Source organism: Haplochromis burtoni, unplaced genomic scaffold (assembly GCF_018398535.1).
Source record: "Haplochromis burtoni strain Fernald_Lab_line unplaced genomic scaffold, NCSU_Asbu1 Contig_381, whole genome shotgun sequence".
In the NCBI taxonomy this organism is placed as follows: domain Eukaryota; kingdom Metazoa; phylum Chordata; class Actinopteri; order Cichliformes; family Cichlidae; genus Haplochromis; species Haplochromis burtoni.
This window is the reverse complement of record NW_024582742.1, coordinates 332,718-337,368: the sequence shown is the minus strand read 5'-3', so window position 1 is coordinate 337,368 and position 4,651 is coordinate 332,718.

Below are 4,651 nucleotides of genomic sequence, written 5' to 3'. Positions count from 1 at the left end.
TAATCTCAAACTTCACTGTTTTCATTGCATTTTTTAATTTATATAATTTTATTCATTTGGTGATATTAATAACACTTGTGCTGATCAGGCTAAATGTGAACTGAAAGAGGATTATCATCATCGATACATGAACAGAGTTTACACTATTCACTAAGTTTTTACCTCAATGAGGAACTTAATTAAATGACTTTACATGAATCAAGTGCCATTCAAAGACAAGCCAAACACAGACACAAGAAACTAAATAGAATAGAATAGAATAGAATAGAATAGAATAGAATAGAATAGAATAGAATACCTTCATTGTCACTATACAGATGCACAATGAGATGCAGAGCATTGCCAACTCAGTGCAAACATGTGGGAGAAGAAAGGGGGGACTGCACAGTTTCTGCAACAATATATACACATGAACACTATTTAGAAAAACAAGAAAAAATATATTTATATAAAATGTACAAATGTCAAAAAAGGAAATAAATACTTAAATAAATAGTGTTATGTATTTACAGTTTGGGTCATTGCATATGGAATTAAGTATTGCACAGTGGTGGTTTATAGAGGGAAATCCTTGGATTGGAGGGATGAAGGAACTGTGTTATCAGTGCATGTGTGAGTTCAGGGTGGTCTTGGCTTTGGGGAAGAAACTGTTCTTGAGCCTCTTGGTCTTTGTGCTGATGCACCTGTAGTGCTGCCCTGAGGGAAGCAGGTTGAACAGGTCAAACCCAGGGTGGGAGCTGTCCTTGATGAACTGCAACATGCAAAACTAACAAAGCAACTAAGCTGAGGCTGGCAATTAGCAACTTAAAACCACTGATGTTCACGAACAGCTTAAAACAGGATGTAAAGGAGCTGAAAAAGTCTGAACAGTTCGTCGCCTCCATATTAAAGAGTCTTTATTTAACTGAGAGACTCTCTCACTTTCTGAGCTCAAAACATCAACAGCAAACCATGTGCCAGCACCTGTTTTTGCGTCCTGTCCTGAAGAATGTTTGAAGTTCCTGAAATATTTTGTTGAAAAGATGGAAAATATGTTATAAATTACTCTCCATCACATTGTTAGATCCATTACCTATATCATCCCCAGGGATCTGGATGTGTTCTAGACTTTATGGTCCATCCAAAGTTATAAAATGTTCTGTAGATGTCCTGCATTCAGTTTGCTGTTTTCAGAGTCCTTTTGAGTTTCTTAAATCTGGCCTTGTTCAGACTATTTTAAGTATTTTAAATAGGAATCTGTTCAACTGCTCCTTTTTAATCCAATTTCAATTTAACGCTGTTTTCATTTTCCTGACTGACTGCAGTGTTTGACCCAGCTGACCATACACTGACTCAGAAGACCCAGGAACTGGTTTGGCCTGCTCTCAGTTGGCTTTCATTCTCTCTGAGTGCTCACTGAGACGTCCTGTTTCTTTCTCTATGAAACACAACAGTGCTGCAAACTGTGCATATGCACCACCGTTAAAGAGTGGAACAGTAGAGGAAGCAGTGTGTTGGCGTGTGGGGTGGATCACGGGGCATTGCTAATGAAATTAAGATTAGGACATTAACAAAAGGAAGAGTGCCCAAATCTATGCAACATGCTGCAAATGCAGAAGAGCACACACACTTACAGAGGACCCATGAAGGAGGAAGTCATGGTGAAGGCACGAAGCAGAACTTTTTCTTTGATTATTGCCATGTTTTCCTTCACTTCCTGCACTTTTATTACTCGTTTATTATAGAGCTGAACACTAAATACATAAAACAGCTCATTTAAATGTATGGAGGGGAGCACAGTCTACACTTGTAATCAACACAATGGCTGAGATTTCTGCCTGAATATTTAATGTGCTGACAACAGCAATAAACTGTAACTCCCTGCTAATTTTCTCTGTGAAGTTTTGTTTTATGATTTCTGGGGAAATGTGTTTTCCAATTTGGTGGTATCAAAAATGCTTCAGAAAAACAAGCTGATTTGCACTGAACTACAAACGAGTCAGTTTAAACTGACAGGAACGGCTTGTCTATCTTCCAAATATGCAAATGTGCAAAATCGCGATTAACAGTGTTTGTATGCATGGACTGGCAAAGACAATACCAGTTTTAGGACTGCAAAAGCACGAGCCAAGACTTAACTGGTTATAGTTCAAAGGTTTTATTGACACAGATTTGATAATGGCAAGGGAAAACTGTCAACTGGGCAGCCACTGGGAAACTGGTAAGGAGGTCGCAAGAGGAACACAACAGCGAGAGCCTCTGGTTAAGGTTTCTTTGGCAAGTCAGCACCACGGACAAGCAGGTAAGTCAGAGAGGTGAGTATTGTGCCAGACGTGGGTCCTGCAGGGAGCATTCAACACAGGAATAACTGGAAAACAAGAGAATTGGAGTGATAACACCGAGTAATAAAACTATGAATTCAATTTAATTTGTTTTTTTTTTTTATTTAGAAAGAGGGACAATTCATATTAATGAATATTTGTAACAAATGTAAATATGCCATTAGGCTAATTTCCATCTGTACACCCTCTGGCAGGTTGCTGTATGTTTTTACTAACATGCAGCGTATGTTAGTAAAAACATACAGAGACACTATTTACAGCCCATGTAGATAGAGACAAAAACAGTGATCACATCATATTAGAACAAACAATGACAAGAAGAGTGGACAACACAGGACAATATTCAATTATATTGAACAAATATTACACATGCCCTCATTGTCCTGATATTGCACTGACCCATTACACTAATAGTTGTTTCCCTTTTTGTAATACGTATCAACTTCATTACTATTATTACTAGTAATAACAACAATAAGAAGAATGAAATGCAGTAGTGGTGAATAAACACCGAGTGTGAAAAGAGCAGAAGCACTCACGAGAAGCTCCCAGTAGTCTGGGCCTATTACAGCGTAATTACAGGAGGGTTCGGGTCACCTGATCAGGCCTAACACTGAGCTTCACCAAAAAAGGAAAGTTTGAAACCTAAAAGCTGAGACCGTGTTGCTCTCATGATTATCAACCAGGAGTTGGTTCCACATCAGAGGAGCCTGATAGCTGTTAGGATAATAATGAGGCACTATCACATCTTTAAGATACGATGAGGCCTGATTCAGGATTTTGTATGTGAGGAGAATGATTTTAAATTCAGAATTAAACGAGGAGCCAATTAAGAAGCCGATATGGGAGAAAGCATTCTGGATGCTTGTCACACAGCTTTTAGAGTGACCTGACAATAATGAATACAACAGTACCGTCTAGAGGCAATAATTGCTTGAATTAGCTTTTCAGCATCGATCTAAAAATAGACTGTTTCTCATTTTAACAATATTATGCAAATGAATGAAGCCACTCTGCATATTTGAAGGACATGTCCTGATCAACGGCGACTCTGAGACTCTTCACAGTGTTACTGGAGGACAAGGCAATGCCATCTAAAGTAAGTATCTGGTTAGATACCATATTGCTAAGATTTTTAGGACCAAGTACAGTAACCTCAATTTTGCCTGAATTTAGAAGTTGGAAATTCGAGACCATCCAGGCTTTTATGCCTTTAAGACATGCATGGATTTTGGTTTGTATGATCTGGCTTCATAAATAGATAAATAAAGCCGGGTATCATCTGCATAGCAATGAAAATGTCTGCTCTGTTTTCTAATAATACCGTCTAAGGCAGGGGTGTTGAACTCCAGGCCTCGAGGGCCGGTGTCCTGCAGATTTTAGATGTGTCCTTGATCCATCACAGCTGATTTAAATGGCTAAATGACCTCCTCAACATGTCTTGAAGTTCTCCAGAGGCCTGGTAATGAACTAATCATTTGATTCAGGTGTGCTGACCCAGGGTGAGATCTAAAACCTGCAGGACGCCGGCACTCGAGGCCTGGAGTTGGACATCCCTGGTCGAAGGGAAGCATTGGTCTCGGCACAGAACTCCGTGGAACTCCATGTCTAACTTTTGTGTGTGACAAAGACCCTGTAAGCTGGAATCTATCAGATAAATATGATTCAGACTCACCGCAGTACAATTCTTTTAATATCAGCAGTGTGTTTTAATATCTGCAGTAAAACATTGTGGTCATCGGTATCAAATGATCCACTGAGGTCCAGCAGGACAAGCACAGAAATGAGACCAATGTCAACGGCCATAAGAAGACCATTAGTAACCTTCACTAGTGCTGTTTCTGAGGTATGATGCACTCTAAATCTTGAGGAAAACTCTTCAAATAAACCATTCCATGCAATTATTCCCCGCAGCTTAATTCTGCTGGCTCCAATCAGCTGAGTTTGGAGGATGGAGTTCGGAGTCATGGCATTGGACAGGCTCAGGTTACTGTGTTTTGTAGCAGCAACATATACGCTGTTTTAAACAATATCAGCTGTTGTTTGCTATGTAGAAACTGTCACTGGATTACTTTAACGCTCAGGAAATCTTAATAGGGCTCACTGTATTCCCCTGATGAATATGTCATAAACAGCTGGATCACCATGGTGATGTTCCTGACTAAAAACAAAAACTGATGAAGTTTCTGTCCTCCTCTCAGCCTCGCAATCCACTCTATCAGTCTGCTGTCAGAGGAGATGTTCTCTCATTTGGCTTCTTTCTTTAAGTGTGTGTGTGTGTGTGTGTGTGTGTGTGTGTGTGTGTGTGTGTGTGTGTGTGTGTGTGTGTG